Raw genomic sequence first — 26,042 nt, forward strand, 5'->3', positions numbered from 1 at the left:
GGTGGTAAAAAGTAGATTATTTTAGAAAAACTGATGACAACAACAATAGCAACAATAATAATAATAATAATAATAATAATAATAATAATATGATTCTATAAATTAATTTTCTGTTACTAGCACTAGAAAAGAAAACATGGCATTTTTCTTAATGAGCAATGTGAAGTTTTCAAGATAAGAAGTAAAAACCAAAGTCATTCTTGCTCTTGAGTAACTGAAAAGCTGACTCAACTCAAATGATGTTTGACCTCAGAACAATCTTAAAAGAGTTTATTCTTATCTGCAGACATGCACAGCAGCTTGATATGAAATTTTACGGGGTTCAAGACAGACAAATTCCAGGACAGAGGAGGGAAAGCAGATAGGAATCCCACCAATAACCAAGAAGCTATTTATAACTTACGCTTTATGGGAGAGGGAAAATCAGTTTTCTTCATCGGAACAATACTGGGTATATCAACCACAATCCAGAGAAGGCTAGCTGGCTAGCTGTTCACATTCATGTGGTGCTCAGAGGGCAATTTAAAGGAATTGAATCTCTCCTTTCATCATCTGAGGCTACTTTCCTTCAACTGTGTGGGTGCCAAAAATTTAACTCAGGCCACTTGGATTGGGGGCAAGCATCTTTGCCCCTGAGTCCTGTCTTAGGCTCCCTACCTGTATCTTCTTTACTTCCCTTGTCCTCATTCTCTCCCAAACATTGTGCCATCCTTCACTTTTGTTATGCCTCTCTTTCTTGCTTGCTCATTTCTTTTGTATTTGTTCTGCTTCTTTCTTTGAGCAGAATATTTACTACCCTTCCTTTTCTGGATATTTCAAACATCAAAGCTTTTGCATATAGGATATAATCTGCCATTAGCAGCAATTAAATTTATTTGTCAAAGGTAAAATGTGACTTTCTAGGCATAGTTCAAAGTGGAGAGATATGCCCTAATTTCAGATAAGCCAGCTGCAGACAAGAAACAAGGGACGATTCAATGACCCGGTGCTCCCAAGAAGTGCCTGCAGGTAAGAAGCAAGGGCTGCTTTTATTCTTAGCTGTGGCAACAAGGAAACTATTAATAAATTCCACTAAACCTGTGTCAATCCACAAAAGACTTAGAATGATTATGGGGAAAAATAACACAAATTTAGTAGAGGCACTGAAAAATACAGACTGTATAACAGATAAAAACATTATTTTAGGCAGAAAAATGCTCAGTGAACATATGTAGACACTTGAGGTTTTTATTGTGGGAAGCATTCATAAAAGTGAGCATCTTCTCCCAGGAGGCTATGCTAGAAAAAGAAAGGTCTGTTGAAATAAAAGAGAATATGAGAGGACCAGAGGGAATGAAGGATCACACACCAGGTGGGCGTGATCATTTCAGTGAATCGTCTATGAGATCATTTGTTCATCTGTAAAAATTTATGCTTACTGGGAGGTTGGGGACTTCAAGATGTTAAAGAAGATTTGGGCCTGTTGCTATAGAGACTCAAATACAGAATCAACAATAAAGTTTGAATCACTTGCGTTTCTAATGAAATCAGTCAGTTGAAAGTCATTTTCCCCCTTAGGCATGCACTTTTATCCAGAAAAGAGTGAAGGAAATAGTGAGTGAGAATTTATCAGAGATGGAATTTTCGAATGAAATGTGGCCCTGAAGGAGATTAGAGAGATACAGTGCAAAACCTGTTTCAAACAATCGAATAGGAAGTTGTAACTGTTTTGGAAGAAAAGTGAAATCAGATGGGCATGATAGCCACAGGCATGATGGGAAATGGAGACATCGAAGGCAGGGGGATCACATGAGGGCCTAATTAGTTTCTCTGTGCAGCTCTGAGGACCCAAAGGTGCCGCTGATGAAGCAATGGTCAGGATCTCGAGATGTGAGAGAGGCACCTCTAGGAGGCAGCACAAGTAGGTTATGGAGTTTGGCGATCTTAAGAAGTCTGAGGCCTCAATTTGAGGGTGATGACAGGAAAAAAGACAGAATGAGGCTGTGAGTCTTGGACACGAAACAAACCCATGGAGATGCTGAAGTCAAGTAGGGAGTAGCAGGAAGGCATGGAGTAGCAGAAAGGCATGGAGTAGCCGGAAAGCAGAGAGTAGCAGGAAGGCAAAGAGTAGCAGGAAGGCATGGAGTAGCAGGAAGGCAGAGAGTAGCAGGAAGGCAGAGAGTAGCAGGAAGGCAGGCTAAATTGTCCATATTTCACTCCCCATTTCTGTTACTGTTATACAAATGCCTTTGAATCACCCACCATGGTCCTATTAACAACCACAATATCCTCTCTGGTGCAGAAGTGCGGGTCTGGGAGGGATCATTTCATTGGTTCATTGCCACTGCCCTGCTTGGGATGAGCAGACCTTAGCTCACAATCTCCCTGGAAACGTTTGCACTGCTTCATGTTGTGAAATACTACTTTAGAACAAACAGCATAGCAAATTGGGAATGCAATTTTCTAAGAGATAGACTTTAAGGTGGGGTACATTTCTCAAGTTGTATTTCAGGTCAAAGAGAAATAAGATCTCATAACTTGATCCTGGAGCCTGAGCAATCATGATCAAGGGTGGAAGTCATTAAGCAGAACATTTTTATTCAAGTATAACAATGGTTGGGATGGCTTCCTCTTGAAATAATGAATTCCACACCATGGAAAGTGTTTGCAGTAGAATATAGTTCTTGCATGTGATTTGGTTCAAAGAAGAGCAGAACTGATGTGGCCAGGACGTGTGTTGTTAGAAATGTAGATTTTTTTAGCTCCTCCCCCAAACTTGCATTTTAATAATTTTTCCTGGAACAACACCTTCTTGTGACTAGTAGATGACTATTACAACACTGAACTAGAAAACATTTTCCCACTGAGTAGATAGGTGGGTGGACAACCTCCGAACAGTTCGTCATATATTCTACCTGGAAGCAGTGCCCTTGTTTATCTCTGCCAGGAAAGCTCCAAAGGGAAAAAGACTGCTCAACATTGAGGTCTCGGTGGCTTTTGTGATACTGTTTTGCTGTGATATCACTTCAGTGCCAGTACAGTGACGTGCTACATTTTGAAGGAACTTTGTGCATCATAAACAGTGCAACTAAGATGTACTACGGGTGGATGGAGGACAGCAGCAGCAGTGGTATTTGATGGGTCCAGTTACCAGCTTCCCAGTCCCAGATCCTTAGCTGGTTATTAGTGTTGGAGCTTCTCCCTGAGGATGGTTTTCACCAGTGATCATTTACTTTTCTGGGCTTGTGGATGCTTCCTCTTGGTAAACACACAGGCAGAGACCCAGTGTTTTCTTGGTTTTGTCTCTTTTGTCTTTCTTTTCCTCCACACACTCCATTTGTTTTCTCTTAAACTGGAGTTGTTTAAGCCCTTGAGTTTTCCTTCTGAGAAAACTGCTTTGGTTTGGTTCTGAAAACCACATTGATCATGGTAGTGATTCATCTATTAGCAGTGAAAATACGTTGATAAACTGTGTTAGTAATTATATTTTGTTGCTGTTGAGAAAGCACATTCCTTGAGTATTTTTGCCTCCAAATGGAAAAAAATCAATTAGCATAAACACGATACAGCTTCTCTGTAACAGCGGAACAGAAATGAATAAGGCTTTCAGCTACAAACCTCTTGTGACCTGATATCGTTTTGTATGTGTACAATAACTGGTTTGTATGAAAAATCTCCACTGTCAGCAAAGACACATCACAGTTTATAAAGCCTCTTTTCCAAAGGGAGAATTATCACTACTTGAGAAAGTAGCTGATTTACGACGAGAAGCAATGCTCAAGAACTCTTGGTTTTTATGTAGAAAACAATGACAAAAATTTTGAAACTTTAGCTCCTTGAGCTTGCAAGAGATTTGCTCTCTGTGATAGGCGATGTGCTGGTGGTCGAGATGGCAGCCTTCCAGGTCCAATCAGCTTTTGTCTAATAGTAGCTGTATTGTTGACAAAAGCACACAGAGTACATTTGTCCTGGCTGAACAGAACATGAGTCTATAGGGGTCAAACATGAGAACACTATCAACAGTTGACTTCTGTGCTTGCTTGACAACCTCAAACCAACAATTCTTCTTGTTTTAATCTGTCATTCAGCCTCAGTGAGGGACATGACTGTAATTCTCACAGATGCTTGTCTTATGTTTGACTTTATTATACTTGAAAAATAAATAAACTTGGACATCTATTTAAACATTATGGAAAAATAATCAGCATTAATCTCTCATAGAAGAAGACATATGGTACTTAGTCATTCATTTGATAGTAGCAAGGCCTGGCCTCAAACTATGTAGCTGTGGCAGGCTTCTGCCTCTGTTGCCCAAGTGAACGGATTATAGTTTTTCAGTACTACACACACCGAGCTATGCAAGGAATTTCTTTTCTTTCTTTCTTTTTTTTTTTTTTCCCCCAGCACACAAGGTATTTTATTTGTGGTGTTTATCACAGTAATAGACAATAAACCAGAATGGTAATGTTATGTAGAGTTTAGTATATAAATCTTATATCTACTTTTTTTCCCCCTTGGGTAGCCAAGAAGAGACTTGATACCCTATGAGAATATATAAGGGGAGGTAATCCCCCTCAGGAACAGTCATAGGGGAGGGGAATAATGGGAAAATGGGGGGGGGGGAGAGGAATGGGAGGATACAAGGGATGGGATAAACATTGAGATGTAACAAGAATAAATTAATAAAAAAAAAGGAATTTCTTTTCTTTTTTTAATTTTTAAGCTAAGAAATGAAACCTGTTTTGAAATCTTGGTTAACTGACATTCTTTTGGATTCTGAAAATGTAAAGCATGTTCTTACTTGTTTACAAATTGTTCACTTCCTGCAAAAGATGACCCTTTTGCTCCTGTTTCTTAGGCAGCTTTTAATTGTAAAAGTTCTTCCTTCTCTTTTTTTAATCTTTAAATTATTTTACTCTATGTATATGTGTGTTTTTCCAGGACATATGCCTCCGTACCTCTATCCTAGGTTCCTGATATGTGAAGAAGTCAAAGTGGAGGGTGTCAGACCCCCTGAGACTAGAGTTACAGATGTTTGTGACCTATTAGAGCCCCAGTTCCTTTTTTAATCATATTTTCACACTTACTTTCTTTCCTTTTGCTTGTCAAGTGGAATTCTTGCATGCCACGCCCCTCAGTGTGCTAAAACCTTACTCATCAGTTAGACCTCTCACCTCAGAGCATATACCTCAGTCTTATGAATCTCTTCATGAACAGTTCCCCTCCTTGCCTGGTGGAGAGAATCTTTTGTCACGTTTCATTACCTACAGCACAGTCATTTTTCATACCTGCATCTGGCATGTTAGTTTGCTAACTTGTTGGGAAGTGTCTCATATAGAGATTTCCTCCAGCTCACACAACTGTCCATAGTCAGCCTTCAGAACATAAAACCTTATTCTGGCTTTTCTATTTTTTCCTGCTGGGAACATCAGTTCTTTCATAATCTATTCATTTTTTTATCTCTGTTGTACCAAATAAGGACTGAGAATTTTGGAGTGCTCACTTTCAAGAAAGGAAATAAAAGATTTTGTTCATTCAAACCCTATGAAGTCTAATGGATGTGATATTGGTAGGAACATGCATAATTCTTAAAGAAGAAATCATGTATTTGCAACATAGTTTCTGCTATTGACGGGACATATGATAGCATTATTTCAAGACAAACTTCCACATTGGTTATCTTCTTGATGAATGGTAATCTTTTTTTCAAGAAAGAAAAATGACGAGATAAACGTCATATAATGCTGTGAGACAATTGAACTCAAATGATGACAACTTGTTGTGCATTTGTACTAACAATTAATATATGAGTATGTTTTAACCTGATTCCTTCAGAGTTCCAGAAGCTCTGAATGGCCAAGAGTAACAAAATGGGAACTTTGGTTTACTTTGTTTATTATAGGTCTTTCAGGGAACAACAGATAGACAGCAGGGGTCCTTCAATCCATGATTGAAGTGACTTCAGCCAAGATATAATGATAGTAATATATAAGTGAAGACTTCTCAGGGATTCATCAGAAAAGCTAAAATTGAAAAAATATACAATGTGTTGATGCCACTTTAACTTATGTAGTTACCTCACTATTTTTGACAGTTTAAAACTAGTATGGGCACCGTCACTAGAATGTTAAACTTACTGGAATTCTACATTTCTTTCTTATTTTGAGGTTCACCCAAAGTACTGAGAGAAAAAACAGTTCTACCACTCTGAGCCAAGATTGAAGCAAGCTTTAAGAAAATACTGACTGGGATGGGGTTTGGTCAGGACCACTATCTGATATTCCCAGAATAGTGGTCCAAAAGTTCTTGTTTTAGGAGATATTTAAGGACAAACCCATGGGGCTTGGGCATTATTTTTCAAGAAGTTACCTGGTCCTTGGGCAGGTCGGGCTTATAGGCAAACTTTGGGTCTTAGAGGATGACTCTGACAAAAGACATCATATAACTGTGATATAAATTCAGATTATAATGAATGCTATGAAGGAGGTAAGTAGGCTGCTTAGGTAAGGACATGAATTTGCTCTTTTGTAACTTCTGAAAGTTGAAGAGATGTTATTTACCCACTATATGTTGGATAAGAATGGTCAAACTGTATCACCACGTAAAGCTAATTATGCTCATCTACAGTAAAAAAAAAAAAAAAAAAAAAAAAAAAAGCAAACTTGCATCTATCTGTATTTAAGTCTTACTGAAATATTGGAATTTTCAGAGTTCTTAGGAAACATTTCTTGCACTCCCAGCAGTAAAATGAAATAAAGGAATCTCTTTCTTCCTTCAAATAATTCTGAACGTCTCCATCCTCACCAACCTAAATACCAACCCAGAGCTTCAACGGACTTTTTAAAAGTTTGAGTACAGAGGAATGTACCTAGAATGAGTACAGGGTGTGGGTGCAGCTATAAGCTCCTTAAGACACTCGGCACCTTGTAAAACACAGCTCCAAATATTTTCCCAAGACCTTATAACCTTAGCTTAAAGAGCTTCCATGCAGATGGCTATCTGTTATCTTCTTTGTGGTTTCTGCATGTGCCAACTTTAGCAGATGATTTGTTTGGGTTTTAAAGCAGTGCTTTAGTTTGTTTACACAGTTAGAGAAATGAGCTACTTAGAGTCTAAAGCTTTGTAGAAATTTAGAATATAATCATAAGATAGTATGAAAGATGTAGTAATATAGGCAAAATTTTAATATGACAAACATTTATAGTCATATTGAAATTCTATTTGAGAAACAAAATCACAAGTTGAGGAATATACAGAGTGCTGAAATGAAAAACAGCTAGAAACATTCATTATGACACTGCTTGTAACATTTTATACACTTTCAAGAAGCCTGGTGTTTGGAGACTTTGTGAGGAATGCATGATGAAATAGTTCAAAGACCATATCAATGAATTATGGATTCTCCAAAGGAAAGATGAAATCCTTGGAATGTCACCATGACACTTTCCTGACCATCTAAAGGAGAATTCATGTCTGCAGACAGAAGTGTATTAGGAGTTCAGAACATTTTATCCCCTTGGAATTTTAGCCTTCTTATGTTCCTCTTCAAGAAAATGTGTTTGTAAAAGTTTTCTCGTGTCTGCACTTAAAGAATTGCTGAGCCTGTTTACCTTTCTCCAGTCTGTCAGTCAAAATCCAACCTTATCTGCAACCTGTTATATTACCCTAATACCTGAAACTATAAATCTGTATGACATATATTTCTGAAACATAGTATGTTAAAAGATACCGCTAAAAATAAATTAAAAGTGAAATTTTTCAATTAAATGCAAAATAACTTGTAAAAATTTTTTTTATTAATTTATTCTTGTTACATCTCAATGGTTATCCCATTCCTTGTAACCTCCCATTCTTCCCTCCCTCCCAATTTCCCCTTACTCCTCGCCCCTATGACTGTTCCTGAAGGGGATTTCCTCCCCCTGTATATGCTCATAGAGTATCAAGTCTCTTCTTGGTAACCTGCTATCCTTCCTCTGAGTGCCACCAGGTCTCCCCCTCCAGGGGACATGGTCAAATACGAGGCAACAGAGTTCGTGTGAAAGTCATACCCCACTCTCCACTCAATTGTGGAGAATGTTCTGACCGTTGGCTAGATCTGGGTAGGGGTTTAAAGTTTACCACCTGTATTGTCCTTGGCTGGTGCCTTAGTTTGAGCAGGACCCCTGGGCCCAAATCTGCCTATCATAATGTTTTACTTGTAGGTTTCTAGGACTCTCTGGACAAATGGATTGAAGCAGAAAGACTCAAATGGTATATACTCACTTACATCTGCATACTAGCCCAAGGGACATGTCCCATGAAAGCCTTCACTTACCAGGAAACTGGGACAGAGGGGAGGACATCCTATTGAGACTCTAGATGAGAGAAGCAAAACAACTTTTTGCAAAGATCTTTTGGCACCCTGAATATCTATTGAAAATATTACCATTGAGACTTTAACAGAAACTTCCTAGTTTCTAGATGAGAAGATGACTTGGATTACAAAAAAAACTAAACAAACAAATAACCAAAACCAAACTTCTGTGAAGTGGTGGATACAGATACTAGAAGTATTTACAGTTTAAAGCTTTAGCTTTGTGCCTAGTCTAGAGTATGTGTTAGACCATGCTTGGTGGATATCCCTGGGAAGCCTGCTCTCTCTCTCTCTCTCTCTCTCTCTCTCTCTCTCTCTCTCTCTCTCTCTCTCTCTCTCTCTCTCTCTCTCTCAAGGAATATGTAAAAGGAGTGGATCTGGAGAGATAGGAGGTGAGGAAAGGGGCTAGGAATATTGGGGGGAAATGAAACTGTGGTTAGGAAGAATAAAAAAAACTTTAGGCATTAATAGTAACATTGTAATTAAGAGTAAACAACAACTTAAATATGAATAAATATCCAGTAAATCACTTTTGCTGTGTTGTGGTGAATTAATTACGCATTTAAATTCAGAAATATATTGACAGCAGTAACTAATAATACGGTGGGATGGCTTTGGTTTGCATTCACAGCATGATTAATTGTCTAATGGAGACCTTCAAGGTGTTATATTAAAAATGAACACTACATGAATGCTATTCTCCACTGACTTTTAAATTCCACAATATGGAAATGGATGATTGTAATCAACAGTCCTGGGAATGTGGTGATGTGGCTGGGTAGCCCTGCATTTGGCATCCTTCGTTGCGAACCAGTACAATTCATTCCCACTATCATGGCCAGTGGCAGGAAATGCTAGTCATGGACATGGATCTTAGCATAGATTTTTAAAACAACAAGTACTAAGATGTTAGCTGAAGGCTGTTGCTTTGTTCTCTTGACAGTGTCTCCTGCCTTACAGAAGCTTCTCAACTTCATGAGGTCCCATTTATTAATGGTTGACATTAAGGCCTGGGCCATTGGTGTTCTGTTCAGGAAGTTGTCGCCTGTGCCAATGTGTTCCAGGCTCTTCCCCACTTTTTCTTCTAAGTGACTTAGTGTCTCTGGTTTTATGTTGAGGTCTTTAATCCACTTGGATTTGAGTTTTGAGCAAGGTGACAAATATGGGTCCAGTTGCATTTTTTTACACATAGACATCCAGTTAGACCAGCACCATTTGTTGAAGATGCTATCCTTTTTCCATTGAATGGATTTGGCTTCTTTGTCAAAAATCAAGTGACCATATGTGTGTGGATTCATATCTGGGTCTTCAATTTGATTCCACTGATCAACCCGCCTGTTGCTGTGCTGTTTTAATTACTATTGCTTTATAGTACAGTTTGAGATCAGGTATGGAGATTCCTCCAGAGCACCTTTTATTGTATAAGATTGTTTTAGCTATTCTGGGTTTTTTGTTTTTCCATATGAAGTTCAGAATTGAACTTTCAATGTCTTTAAAAAATTGTGTAGGTATTTTGATAGGGATTGCATTGAATCTGTAGATTGCTTTTGGTAGGATGGCCAAGGAAGGAAACAAGGAAGGATCATTCCATCTTCTCATGTCATCTTCAATCTCTTTCTTCAGAGTTTTGAAAATTTTTTCAAACAATTCCTTCACTTGCTTAGTTACAGTAAAAAGATCTTCACCAACCCTACATCTGACAAAGGTCTAATATCCAAAATATATAAAGAACTCAAGAAATTAAACACCACCAAACCAAATTACCCAATTGAGAAATGGGGCTTGGAACTAAACAGAGAATTCTCAACAGAAGAATATCAAATGGCTGAGAAACACTTAAAGAAATGCTCAACCTCCTTAGTCATCAGGGAAATGCAAATCAAAACAACTCTGAGATTCCATCCTACACCCATCAGAATGGCTAAGATCAAAAATTCAAGTGACACCACATGCTGGCGAGGATGTGGGGAGAGAGGAACACTCCTTCATTGCTGGTGGGAATGCAAACTAGTACAGCCACTTTGGAAATCTATCTGGTGCTATCTCAGAAAAATGGGAATAGGGCTTCCTCGAGACCCAGCTATTCCACTCCTTGGAATATAACCAGAAGATCCTCCAGCACACAACAAGAAAATTTGCTCAACCATGTTCATAGCAGCCTTATTCATAATAGCCAGAACATGGAAACAGCCCAAGTGTCCATCAGTAGAAGAATGGATTAAAAAAAAAAAAAACAACTGTGGTACATATACACTATGGAATACTACTCAGCTATTAAAAACAAGGAATTCCCGAAATTTGTGGATAAATGGATTGAGCTAGAAATGATCATAATGAGTGAGTTAACCCAGAAGCAGAAAGACTCAAATGGTATATACTCATTTATATCTGCATACTAGCCCAAGGGGCATGTCCCACGAAAGCCTTCACTTACCAGGAAACTGGGACAGAGGGGAGGACATCCTATTGGGACTCTAGATGAGAGAAGCATGGAAGAATAGCAAAGTAGAAGGATCCAGAGGGTCCTAGAAACCTACATGTAGAACATTATGATAGGCAGATTTGGGCCTAGGGGTCCCACTCAAACTAAGGCACCAGCCAAGGACAATACAAGTGGTAAACTTTAAACCCCTACCTAGATCTAGCCAATGGTCAGAACATTCTCCACAGTTGAGTGGAGAGTGGGATATGACTTTCTCACGTACTCTGTTGGCTCACATTTGACCAAATCCCCCTGGAGGGGGGGACCTGGTGGCACTCAGAGAAAGGACAGCAGGTTACCAAGAAGAGACTTGATACCCTATGAGCATATACAGGGGGAGGTAATCCCCCTCAGGAACAGTCATAGGGGAGGGGAATAATGGGAAAATGGGAGGGAGGGAAGAATGGGAGGATACAATGGATGAGATAACCATTGAGATGTAACAATAATAAATTTATAATAATAAAAAAGAAGTTAGCTGAAGGTCTTTAAAAGAAGAGTCTAAAAAAGTCTAGCTAAATTATCCAGTATAGATAAACAAAATGTAGAAAATCTAAAGATGAAAAGATTCAAATCATATCATAGAAATATTCTGGGACACGTTTTCGAGTATAAAACATAGAGTTAGAAAAAGAAAACTAGCTTTACAAATTAAAGAAGAAAAAGAAAACTTCAAGGAAAAGGGTTGTGATCCTGGACCACAGAGACACTTAACAAGCTTACCTCTCTTAAATGAGCACTGTCCTGGGGCATTCTGTAGCCCAGAGAGCCAAGTTGAAAGTGTAAATATGTAATAGAGAGTTAAAACATTTCTTTGCTTTTGTAATAGCAAAGCAGGTACATATACTAATGCAATAAATTATGATATTTTCACCCACACTTTTCCTTCCCTCTTCCCTGTTTTTTTCCATTGGCACCTTTCCTCTCAACAAGCCCTTTTCTTATGTTTATGTCTTCTTTTTGTGTGACCCCCTGACTTAAAGTTTCTTGCCTGATTATGGGAGGAGAGTTATTTTCTGGAACGAAGGCAACTAATCAGTGGCTATAACAATGAGGAAAATGGTAAGCCTCCCCAACAACTGCTAGTTGCCAATATAAACTCAAGGGTGGGTGGGTCCTCATTGGACCCCTCCTACACCTGTGATGATACGCTAAGGACCTTAATCATGTACAGGTTTTACTGAGATTACCACAGGTGCTTTGAGTTTAAGAATGTAATGAGTATGTTATAATCTGAAGACATTTTTTGTTTGGCCACACATCTCCTCAACTTGTGGGGTGTGTGTGTGTGTGTGTGTGTGTGTGTGTGTGTGTGTGTGTGTGTGTGTGTGTGTGTGTTTGTATATTGCACCATATTGGATGATTACCGACTGCCTTAATAATTGCCCAACCCAGTACAGGTAATGGACACCTGTTCCTGGGTGGTCAATAAGACCCTGTGTTCCAGATGTTGCCTCAGAATTGAACATGCATTCACTCAGTCAACTCAGCAGCAACACAGAGGAGGAATTTCACTATTATTCCCATCCAGCCAGTAAGTAGATGAGACTCGGTCCATACTGAGGCTACTGCAGATTCCTTGCTTGAAGCTTCTAATTGTGCATCCTTCTTAGATATAATTGGAATCTGTGATATCACACAACAGAGCACAGACTCAAAGAATCTTAATTTTGCCCAAGCTTATAAAGCAGAGATTTATTAAGGCATCTCTTAAATGGATTGTCTGGGGAAACTATTTCTTTCGATTTAATACTTTGACTACAGACCTTAATAAGGAGTTTTTGTTGTTGTTGTTAACAAAGACTGTGTAAGAAAGACAAGACCTGATATGCTGTGGTCATATGCTGGAGGAGGAAATCCCCTTCTGTCAGAGGTCTAGCAGAGGGGCATAGGGTGGAATAGGGAGGGAGGATGGTCATGGGAAGATACAAACAAGGGGATAACATTCAAGATGTAATCTGAATAAATTATAATAAATTACAGTTTTTAAAAAAAGAATGACTATTCTCTGTGATAGCAGTTAAACATTTCTGATCACAATAGGAAAATACAGGTATGCTTCAGTCAGTAATATTTTGGTACAAAATAGTCTTCCCCAAAATGTTAACATTCCCAAAAGTTCCTATGTCATTTGGCTAATTCATTTTATTAAAAAAAAATGTTGTATTTCCTATATGACATCCAGAAGTATCTTCAAATATCTGTTTAATTGTCTTAGAAACATGTGTCCAAAAAATCTGAATTTAACAAAACTTATCATGAAATAATTTTAATTAATACTAGCAGATATTATAACAAATACCCATTACATAATGATTAATGTGTTATTTTTTACTTATCTAAACTTTCATCATAACTGGTAACTACTATGATCACAATTTATTATTGCATTGCCCAAACAAATGCACATCATTTTTCTCTTTCTCAATATTTAATTCTGGTAAAAAAATTGATTTCATAATGCTATTTCGAGAAGGCCCTTAAAATTAGTTTTGTTTTAAAAAGTCTCAATTTTTAAAGATACCAGACTGCAAAAATTCCTTTCTATATTGATTATAGTAATTAATTTTCTGCCACTGTAATTGAATCTACATGGTTTAAAGAATACATGTGTTTATTTTTATATTCGTATAATTTATATATAATTTACTTATATGACTTATAAGGTGTTTCACATACATTATTTCATTGATCATCTTAGAAAAGGGTAGACTATCAGAGAATAAGGTAGTCATCTGCCGACATCAGTGGAAATGCGTAATGTGGTTGAATTTTTTTAAGTTCTAAATAATTCACAAATAAAAACACAGGTTCAAATTTCAGAATTTTCACTCCTTTCATCTTATTCTGTATTTCTTTTTAAAGTAATTCTGAAATAAATCAGCATTCTAAAATAGTTAAACAGCAAAGCATGCACATCTCCACATTAAGTACTCAATTCAAAGGGGAAATATATCGCTGAAACTGTGCTTGATATCTAACTATTCCTCTGCTGGATTTCCTCATACATATTTAGTGAATACTTTGTTCTTATAGAAATGTTTCACAAAATGCTTTTCATTCTTCTTTTATCTATTCTTCTTTCATACAATACATCTGGATTGAACGCTCCCCTCCCTTCGCTCCTCCCAGTAATGTGGCCATGTACCTTGTTCTCATCTCCCTCAATCCTTTAATCCCCTTCTCCCCCAGAATGCAGAATGACTGTTCTTCCCTTTCGCTTCAGAAAAGAGTAAACTTCAACTCAACGAAGCATAATAAGATTAGGAAAATATCTCACAGAACCTGCATGGGTCTGCACTAGGCCCTATGCATATATGCTGTTCTCATTTTAGCTTCTTTTTTTTTTTTTTTTTTTTTTTTTTTTTTTTTTTTTTTTTTTTTTGTGGGACTCTTAACATTGAAAATGCACTCTTTTGCATGTTCTTAGAAGCTATTCTATCTTTGTTTATTTCTGAGCCCCATTTCTTAATTGGGTTATTTGGTTTGGTGGTGTTTAATTTCTTGAGTTCTTTATATATTTTGGATATTAGACCTTTGTCAGATATAGGGTTGGTGAAGATCTTTTTCCAGTCTGTAGGCTGTTGCTTTGTTCTCTTGACAGTGCCTCCTGCCTTACAGAAGCTTCTCAGCCTCATGAGGTCCCATTTGTTAATTGTTGACCTTAAGGCCTGGGCTGTTGCTGTTCTGTTCAGAAAGTTTTCTCCTGTGCCAATATGTTCCAGGCTCTTCCCCACTTTTTTCGATAACCTATTTAAGTCTCTGGTTTTATGTTGAGTTCTTTAATCCACTTGGACTTGAGTTTTGTACATGGTGACAAATATAGGTCTAATTGCTTTTTTCTACATGTAGACATCCAGTTAGACCAGCACCATTTGTTGAAGATGCTATCATTTTTCCATGGAACATTTGGCTTCTTTGTCAAAAATAAAGTGACCAAATGTGTGTGGATTCATTTCTGGGTCTTCAATTTGATTCCATTGATCGACCAGCCTATTGCTGTGACAGAACCATGCTGTTGTAATTACTGTTGCTCTATAGTACAGTTTGAGATCGGGTATGGAGATTCCACTGGAGGATCTTTTATTGTATAGGATTGTTTTTGCTATTCTGGGCTTTTTGTTTCTCCATATAAAGACAATATTAAAAGACAATATTTTGTAGTTTATTTATTATATATGTATGTATATCTATATAATACTTGTCCATTGATGTTGGAAAACTCTCAATAATATTCTCGCTCATGTGTCTCTGTTTTCTCGCATCTTCCTATATCTCCAGTTAACACCACATTTTTTTCTGCTGCTCATGGCATCTACTAGATTCTTCTTCACATTTCACATGCATTGAAATCTCAATTGATGCTAGAATATATTCATTCAATATGTTCTGGTGTATTTTATGTGTTTGCCTTCATCCATCTTATGAGATTTTATAATCTTAAGAGCTCTACATTTCATTCATTACAGTTTCTTATAGTGCTTTATTTTCTCATGCTCTGGCATTGTATACTCTACTAGTCTTTGCTCCTTTGACCACATGCATACTTTTTAAAATATACTGTACATATGAATATTTCAACCTGAATTCAATGATGATTTTAGTGCTGTGTTTATGGCACTTGTGGATATTTACTTTGGGATCCAAAGCTCTTATTTGGAAATGTGGACATTTGTGCTTTGCTGAGCTCTGTCACTGGAGATATATTTTTAGGAATCAATTCTCCAGCAGAAATACCCTCTAGTTTCTATCATACTAATTAGAGTTTTAACATCTTAGGGTCATTTAAGTTAGTTTTGTTGACTAGGGATAATTCAGTAACTATAAAATCAGTTTTATACCCTCCTATGGATATATCACTTGACAGACATTGCTCTATTATTTACAGTTGAAATTGGGACAGTGAGTTCTCCATTGTCTTTTTCTGTAAGTGAGCATTTTTCTCATTTGCCTACCCTGATGCTGCACCTTTCTGTGTTGTTAGACTTCCTCAGGTGAACTAGTCTTGGCTTCCTTAAAGGGAGTCCATGTTCTCCTCTCTGGTTCACAATGATGTCTCCAATATTGTCTCATTTAATGTGAATACCTTTAATTGGATTATTTTAGAAGAAGTTCACAAAGGCATGAACTACAGTTTACGTTAGTGAAGTTTAAAGTGGCAACAATGCCTAGGACTGAGAGGCACTATAAAGTCCTTGTGCTTTCTCCCTCAATTCCATATGTACGCGTGCGTATGTGCACATACTTAGTGACACACGGTGCAGCTAAATAATACAGACCTCCATGGATTATGTTGCATTTCACTGTGGCCACCCTAAAACGTATACCACCTCAATTTTAACATTAACATTTTACTATACCTCTATTGCCACATGCACGTTAAATGATACATTCTTCATCCATTAACTTATTATGTTCTATGCAGTTTAATGTAAATTATTATTACAACTGCACTCTTTTGGCAGTGCTTCAGAATGCCATTTTGGCATACTGTTATCCTTCTTCTTACATTACCACAAATGAATAAAAACTATGAGTATATTTTGTGACTTTGGTAAATGCATAAAATATAGAATACTTTGCAAATTTGAATGACGTCTTTGAGTAGACGCTCTGTGTAGACACTTCCTAATTATCTATGTTTTCATCAAAAGTCAGTACATGTGCTGCAAAAGCAAGGACTTACCTGTACTTTTTGTGGCATGTGTATTTCGGTGTGTAATTGGGATTGAACCTACACCTTTGCACATGCTAAGACACTATTTCTATTTCTATTTCTATTCTATTCTCAAGTTGCTCAGAAAAGAATTGAGGTCCCTTACATGAAAACATGGAATAATATTTGCCAAGGTTGAAAAACTTTATACGTGCTTACATGTGATGGTATATATTAAGTAGAACCAGGGAGAAGGATAGCATGCAGGAAAATAGAGAATTTGCTTTAAATAATTCAGTAATATTACTGATCAGATTGACAGCAGAATGATGGAAATCTTATAATCACTTGTTACCATGGAAACCCTGCATCAATTAAAATAAAAAAAGACTACAGAAGCTCTTTAACTTTGGTATATTACAAAATGCTAATGGTTACTAAACTGTATCTAAACATATTAATCATTATTCATTAATTCCTTACAACTAAATGATGTTTTTATACTGGAAATTTTCCATAAAAGAGGATGTTTTTTTAAAGCCATCTCATTTTACAGCATCCTTAGAGAATCTATGGAAAAGCATCTTGAGTAGGCTTCACACTGTTTTGGTAACCTTGGGCCTGACATCTGGGAGTCATAATGCATTTTTATTTTTGGACTGATTCTCATTGAAGTTTTTTCCTCTAGCCTCACAAAAAGATTGGATCTCAAGCTAGGATTCTGAGAAAAGTAAGCCTGGGTTTTGGCTATGATGCAAGGCTTGGAAATTGTGGTTTGTCTTGGATTTCCTTCCCCAGAACAAATATTTTCTCAATTTTAAATAGTCAACAGAGATGTTCACCTCACTCTACATTTTGATTTGTTTTAGTGTAAATCTCTTCAGATCTTCAGGAGCATAGATATATGCAATATGTTACTGAAAATATTGGGGACCAAATTATATTAACAATTCAGGATAGGTAAATTTTGCTTCTTTCTTGCAGCCACGATAGTTACCAAACATAGAAGCTTAAATCATAAAAGTTGCATTGCTTCACATGTCCTGTGGTCCAGAAATGTGGGTAGGCTGGACCATATCCTTGCAGTAGGCTTCCCAAGACCACAATCAGCTTGTCAGCAGGGTGGGTCCCTGATGGTAGACTCTGGGGAGAATCTGCATCCAAGTTCATTCAAGTTGATGGCCAGATTCAGTTCCTGTGTTTCTAGGGCTAATGACTCTGCCTTTGCTGGCTTAGCTTTTACTACTACTCAAGGTTGTCTCTCTTAGTTCTAACCCTTTCTAGGTAACATTTTCATTATCATGTTCTAATCCATTTGTGTCTTTCTTTATCCCCCTTTACAAATCATCAAAATGCTCCATATACATGAGATAAAAACTTTTGAGTGCCCCTCATTTATAGTAATGGATTATGGTTTTAGGCCATTCGGTGATATATTTTATACATCTATGCAATACTAAATGACCAGCCTTGAAAACATATATATGCAAGTACCATCATACAGACTAAGCAGTCATATTTATACATGACATATTATATGCATGCATATAATAGCAATTGCTGACTAAAAGAGGACATGAATATAAAAGAAAGTAGTGAATGGTTTATGAAAGGACTTCAGGGAAGGAAAAAGTAGGGGAAATAATGTAATCCTGTAAAAACCCCAAAAAAACAAAAATAATTAGATTTTCAAACTGCTAAGCTCTATAGACTGAAATTATATGGGAAAACTGTTCATTCAATGTGAGCTAGTGTTCCATGGTACAATGATAGCTTTATGAAATATAATCTGTGTTCCGTACAATATCCCAAATCAAAAGATTAAGCAGTAATGCACAAACGATCAATAAAGATGATATCCTTTGAAATGAAATATGCCTGGATTCAAAGTTTCACAGTGTAGGAAATAACTATAGTGGAAGTAATTTGTAGAGAATAATGAAAATCAGGCATCAGAATCAGTGACACATAGAAACTGAATTTATGACACGTATCTTTATGTAAGGGCAGAGTAGGGATGTGTTAAATCCTTACTTTAATAGTTTCAGTGTAAAATGTTCAAACACACACATAGACACATGTAGCAAAACATATGTTGCATCTTTAAGCAATTCTAGTGCATTGAACAAAAAATAATTCCATTTCTTGCTCAATTTGAATCTCCTCTTCCTTTTCTAAACTAAACTATTAACTTACTCCTGGCAGGGACATATGTTTTCAGCTCTAGAGTCAGCACCTCTCTTACTGGCTGGCCATGGCCATCAGCTAACAAAGTTTGTATTGGCCATACTGGTGTCAAGAGGGTGAGATTCATGTGCAGTTTCTCTTTTCTTTTGATCTTCTATTTTCTTGCAAATTTCTATCTTATTCTTTAGTTGTCATAACTGTGACTAATGTCTTTTGTGCCAACTTGTGTTGATTACAGCGGACACACGTAAGCAATGAAGCATCCAATCTCAGGAACAATCTGGACATCATGTAGTGTATTTTTGTTTCATGCATTTAATTTTTTTATTTAAATAATTTATTCAGATTATATGCCAATTATTATCCCCTCACTTGTATCTTCCCATTCCCCCCTCACTCCCTCTTTCATTGAACCTATTCCCCCCTACGAAGCCTGTGGCAGAAGGGGACCTCCTTCCCCACCATATGATCAGAGCCTAGCAGGTTTCATCCTTGTAGCCTGCTTACCCTTCCTGAGTGCCACCAGGCCTCTCTACCAAGGGACAGTTATCTAATAGGGGGTTACAGAGTTCATGTCAGAGGCAGTACACACTCTTTACACAACTGTGGAGAATGTTCTGTCCATTGCTAGACCTGAATAGGGGTCTAAGTTAACTGCATGGTTTGTCCTTGGTTGGTACAGTAGTTTGTGCAGATTCTTCCCCCTGGGTCCATGTCCGCCAGCCTTGATGTTCTTGTAGGGTTGCAGGACATTCTGGGTCCTTCTATTTCCCCATTCTCCCATACCTCTCTCACCTGGGGTCCCAAGAGGATGTCCCACCATTTATCCCAATCCCCTGGTAAATGAAGACTCTCAGAGGATATTCCTTTTGGGCTAGTGTCCAATTCTAACTGAGTATATAGCATTTGTGTTTTTCTGGGTGTGGATTAACTCACTCCAGATGATCATTTCTAGTTCCATCCGTTTGTCTACAAATTTCAAGATTTCCTTGTTTTTAATACCTGAGTAGTATTCCATAGTGTAAATGTACCACAGTTTCTTTATCGATTCTGCACCTGAGGGACATTTAGGTTGTTTCCAGATTCTGGCTATTACGATAAGGCTGCTGTGAACATCATTGAACAAATGTCCTTGTTGTGTGGTGGAGCATCTTTTTGATATATTTCAAGGAGTCATATGGCTGGATCCTGAGGTAGAGTTATTCCCAGTTTCCTGAGAAAGCAGCAGATTAATTTCCAATGTGGTTGCACCAGTTTGCACTCCCACCAGTAATAAAGGAGTGTTTCTCTTTCTCTACACCCTCATCAACATGTGCTGTCACTTAAGTTTTTCTTTGTTAGCCAGTCTGATGGGTGTGAGATGGAATGTCTGAGTCATTTTGATTTGCATATCTCTGATGACTAAGGACCAGTTAGACAAGCACCATTTGTTGAAGATGCTATCCTTTTTTATTGAATACATTTGGCTTCTTTGTCAAAAATCAAGTGTCCATATGTGTGTGGATTATTTCTGGGTCTTTGATTCAATTCCATTGATCAACCAGCCTATTGCTATGCCAGTATCATGCTGTTTTAATTACTGTTACTATATAGTATAGCTTGAGACCAGATATGGAGATTCCTCCAGAGGATCTCTTATTGTTCAGGATTGTTTTAGCTATTCTGAGCTTTTTGATTTTCCATATGAAGTTGAGAATTGATCTTTAAATGTCTTTAAAAATTGTGTAGGTTGATAGGGATTGCAATGAATCTGTAAATTGCTTTTGGTAAGATGGCCATTTTTATTCTGTTAATTCTCCTGATCCATGAACAAAGGAAATCTTTCCATCTTCTGATGTCATCTTCAATTAACTTCTTCAGAGATTTGAAGTTTTTTTTCATGCAAGTCTTTCACTTGGTTGGTTAGAGTTATATCTAGATACTTTATATTACTTGTGGCTATCATGAAGGGTGTAGTATACCTAATTTCTTTCTCAGCATGATTGCCATTTGCATACAGGAGGGAAACTGACGTTTTGAGTTAATTTTGTATCCAGCCAATTTGCTGAAGGTGTTTATCTGCTGTAATAGTTCTCTGGTGGAATTTAGGGGTCACTTAGGTACACTATCATATCATCTATGAATAGAGATAATTTGACTTCCTCCTTTCCCTTTTGGATTCCCTTTGATCTCCTTTTATTCTCTTATTCCTCCAGCTAGAACTTCAAGAACTATATTGAAGAGATATGGAGAGAGTGGGCAGCCTTGTCTAGTCCCTGATTTTAGTGGCATTTCCTTGAGTTTCTCTCCATTTAATTTGATGTTGGCTTTGGCTTGCTATATATAGCCTTTATTATGTTTAGGTATGTGCCATGTATCCCTGATCTCTCTAAAACTTTAGACATGAATGGGTATTGGATTTTGTCAAATGCTTTTTCAGCATCTAAGGAGGTTATCATGTGTTTTTTTTTTCCTTTCAGTTTGTTTATATGCTGGATTACATTGATGATTTCCGTATATTGAACCATCTCTGGGTGCCTAGAATGGAGCCTACTTGGTGATGGTGAATGATATCTTTGATGTGCTCTTGGATTCAGTTTGTGAGTATTTTATTGAGTAATTTTACATCAATGCTCATAAGAGTAATTGGTCTGAAATTTTCTTTCTTTGTTGGGTCTTTGTGGGGTTTAGCTATCAAAGTGACTGTGGCCTCATAGACTAAGTTTGATAATGTTCCATTCATTTCTTGGGGAGTAGGTTGAAGAATATCAATATTAGCTCTTTGAAGGTATGGTAGAATTTTGTGCTGAAACCATCTGGCTCTGGGCTTTTTTGGTGGGGCACTTTTAATGACTGCTTCTATTTTTTTCCTAAGGCTTCCAGATGTTTTGTTAAGTTGCCTATATGAGATGTTTCCAATTTCTTTATGAAGTCACTTAGTGCTATGAATTTTCCTCTTAGCGCTGCTTTCATTGTGTCCCATAAATTTTGATTATGTTATACCTTCATTTTCATGAAATTTTAGGAAATCCTTAATTTCTTTCTTTCTTTCTTCCCTGACCCAGTTGCCATTGAGCAGAGAGTTATTTAGTGTCCATGTATGTGTAGGCTTTTTCTTATTTCTGTTGGTGTTGAAGTTAAACTTTAGTCCATGGTGATCTGATAGGATACTAGGTTTCTACTGGATCCATCCAGGACTTCTTACCTTAGATTAGTCAGCCCAAGAATGTGGCTATGGAGCTGGAGAACATGTCCACAGCCAACTAGGCCCCTGTGTGGTGGGCCCTGGGTCCCTCTGTGGACTGGCAGGAAAGATCTGGGGTCAGATCTATCCCAGATCCACACTCTGAGCTGCCCCTGGGCCAGCAAACACCTATGCTGTTTCTGGGTAACCTACAGATCAATGAGAGAGAAAGAGAGAGAGAGAGAGAGAGAGAGAGAGAGAGAGAGAGAGAGAGAGAAGGTACAGCAAAATAGGCTGCATTGGGCTTTGGATATACTGCCCAATTGATCACTGGCCCCAACGGCTTTCTGTGGACTGGCAGGGCCAGGCAGCCTGAAGTCAGATCCACCCATTTTCCTGTGTGCTCCCTGAGCCAGCAGATACAGACTGTGCTGCTTCACCACCCAGTTCAGTTCCAGATACCGAGTCTATGATATAGAACACAATTGCAGTGCACAGGTGGGTATGGGTCCAGACTCTGGGGACTCCTGAGGCTGGACTCCTCCCTGTACTCTGCACTGTGCAGACCCCTCTTAGCTAGGGCTTTCCAAGTCTCGTGGTCTGTGGCTCCTAGTCCCTAGTCTCCGTTGTGCAAATCAGATACCGTGGGTGTTCAGCAGCTCCATCTTGGATCATCCTAGTCGTGTTCTTTTCATACTGAAAAGTATGCCTTCATCCCAGTCAGGAAGGCCAAGTTTAGGCACTCAGCTTTTCCAGGTTTACCATTGCAATAGGCCAGCACTTGAATTATTGGTTCCATCTACCTCTCAGGTCACGAACCTTTACTTTCTATCCTGACCTCCCACAATACCAAGCAAGCACTTCCATGCAGTATTTTGCAAGACAAAAACCATAGGCGTGCTTTACAGAAATAGAGCCAGAAGGAACATCTCTCCACCAGGCCAGAAGCTGGGTTAATTAGGTCTGTACCTATTAGCAATTTCTGTTATGAAAATAAGAACCTAAAGAAGAAGAGGAAAGCAGGAAGGAATAAAGGATTGATCTGTTTCTGTTATGTTAAATAAAGCTTGATAAAACTACCACATATAATAGCTATTTTCTAATACTTAAAAATTATGTTTATCCTTAGTCACTCTCACGTAATTCTCCATCCAATATGGACATGATGTACAGCTTTTCCCTATGATTGGATACCTCATTGCTTGCATGTGTCTGTTGTATTCAACATAAGTTGGCACAAAAGACATTATTCCTCTGAGTGCCACCAGGTCTCCCCCCCCCAGGGGACATGGTCAAATATGAGGCACTAGAGTACGTGTGAAAGTCATACCCCACTCTCCACTCAACTGTGGAGAATGCCCTGTCCATTGGCTAGATCTGGGTAAGGGTTTGAAGTTTACGGCCTGTATTGTCCTTGGCTGGTGCCTTAGTTTGAATGGGACCCCTGGGCCCTGGTGGCACTCAGAGGAAGGATAGCAGGCTACCAAGAAGAGACTTGATACCCTATGAGCATATAAAGGGGGAGGAAGTCTCCCTCAGTCACAGCCATAGGGGAGGGGAATAAGGGGAAAATGGCATGGAGGGAGGAATGGGAAGATACAAGGAATAGGAAAACCATTGAGATGTGACAAGAATAAACTAATAAAAAAAAAAAAGAAAAAAAGACATTATTCACAACCAAGATAATTAAAGAACAAGGCAGATATTTGCAAGAAAATGGAATATCAATGAAAATAAAATATGTATATAAGTCTTAGGCTAAGAAAATTGAAAAACTGCTTTAAGATTTTAAGATGGAAGAAAAGAAGTGAATAATTCTTGTGATGGAAACATCACTGCACATAAAGCCAGTTGTACTTCTGCTTACTTGCTGTTCAGTATGATCTTGGGTAAACTAATGAAAATTCCTAATCATCATTTCCATATCAATAAAATAAATCTCAAAGAAGTCCAATCAATCAGTCACTTAGTTACTTGAAACAGGGACTTATTTAACCCGAGCTAGCCTGACACCCACTGTGTAACTGAGGTTGACCGTAAGTTAAACTCTTGAATGATTCTCCTCCAGCCTCTATCTCCCAAGTGCAGGGATTATAGGTGTCTGGCACTGTGATCAATGTAGGTATCCTATTTTACGTAGCTCATGAAAGAATAATCTAGATAATCTACATATATATTAGAAAAGAAACACTCTTTGTGTTCAACCAAAGTTTTACTCCTGGTTGTCATTGTCTTTTTATTCCTCAGGTGTGAGAAAAAATGTGTTTTGGGCTTTTGACCTTATGACTGAGTCCCTAACTCCTTTTAATTCATTTTGTATAAAAATTGAGTCAAGATTTCTACATTGTTTATTTGTTATGTCATATATATTTACTATTTCTTATACTTTTTAGTTAGCTCTGCCTTGTAGACATTCAATATTAATTACTACAGTTTTTCCAGGCCCAGTAACAATATGCAACTTTGAGCATCCCAATGCACCTACAGACTTGCAGGTAGGACCAGGATGGAGGATGCTTCATTGTTAGTGGCATTCACTAACCTGTTCTTCATTTATTTAGCTTGCAAGATGCTAATGATTGAGTTAAGTAATTGAGGAAAGAACAGCTTTTCCTGCATAACTTAACTCTGCTAAAAATTTTCATAAACACATTTTCCAATTTTGCTAGAATTACTATCAAACATAATTAAACATATTATAAGGAATGTGTAATATTGAAAGTAGGTTTTCTATAAAAACCCACCAGAACATATTTTCCTTGTGATATAAGCTTATTACCATCCTCATAAAAAGTAGAGCAAATGTTTTCTTTATCACTGAAATTATATTATCCATAATAACTGATCACATATAACATGTTAAAATGCATAGCAGCAATAACTTAATTCTGTGCTTCATTTTTTTATGGTCTAGATGTATTGAATTATAAAACTAAATATATCAAAGAGTGTATTAATAAAGTATATTAATGTGAATCAGGATTAATGATATAAATTGCCATAATTAATATAATAAAATATGTAAGGAAATTGTACTGCTGTTTGCTGTTTCCTATTTGATGTAACTAATAATTGTATGCTTTAAAAGGCTATTTTTGACCAAGTCAATAGAGTCCACTTTGTTGGTTTTATGTTTTTGCTACTTCATTTAAAACATAGGTACTAATTTACACTGGCTTAATGCAATGACTCCACTCAACTTTTCTATTTTAAATAATTTTAGAAATACAATTGTATTTTGCTAAATGTGAAAGATTACAGAAGCATCTTACTTTCATTCTCATTGTATCTTTTTATTTATAGTGAAAAAATGCCACATGATACAGTCATACTTTCATGGAAGATTCAATGAATCTTGATATCTCTCTGATGTGTCTGAGGGCATCATTGCATCATTGTAACAATTATTTCAATCTCCCATTGTGATGGCTAGTAGTGATTATTAACTTGGTGGCATCTGTAATCACATAGAAGACAAGATACCAGGCATTTCTGGACTGGGGAGTTTGCATTATGTTAGCCTTTGGGCATGCCTCTGTGAAGATTATATTTATTAGGTTAATTGAGATGTGAAGAGACTTCTTAAAATCATTCGACAATTTCATTTGCCTAGTCTTAGATCTTGAATTGCATAAAAAGAAAGAGCCTAATGAAGCAGGAATTCATGTTCATCTTTCATCCATACTTTATGACTGTTGATGCAACTCATCAGCATCCTCAACTCCCTGATGCATCAGTCCTCATCAAGATGGACCCTTGAACTGTGAGACAAAACAAACCACTTATGGCTAAGGTTGATTTTGTCAAAGTATTTGATTCATCAATGCAACAGGACAACTGAGACAAATATAATTGTAAAGAATGGTGAATCTGGCAATTGACTTCAGGTAAGTCCGTAAAACTTTTTATATTGGTGTTTGAACTAAACTACAACAACATATACTTAAAACGTTGTCCATGCCTTCATTGACATCATGGAAAGAACTGCTTAAAGGCCTTTCTTTTTCTGGATAGATAAGATGGCTGGTAAAGCCCCTGCTACCAAAGCTGAGGACCTAAACCTTGAAATCTATGTGGTGGAAGAAAGAACTGACTCTCTACAGATCTTTCATTGACCTCTACATGCACATTCTAAACACCATCCCCACCCCAACACACACACACACAAACACACACATACAGACACACACAAAAGCATGTGCACGAGTGAAAAACACAAAAA

Source organism: Acomys russatus, chromosome 8, assembly GCF_903995435.1.
Source record: "Acomys russatus chromosome 8, mAcoRus1.1, whole genome shotgun sequence".
Taxonomy (NCBI): Eukaryota; Metazoa; Chordata; class Mammalia; order Rodentia; family Muridae; genus Acomys; species Acomys russatus.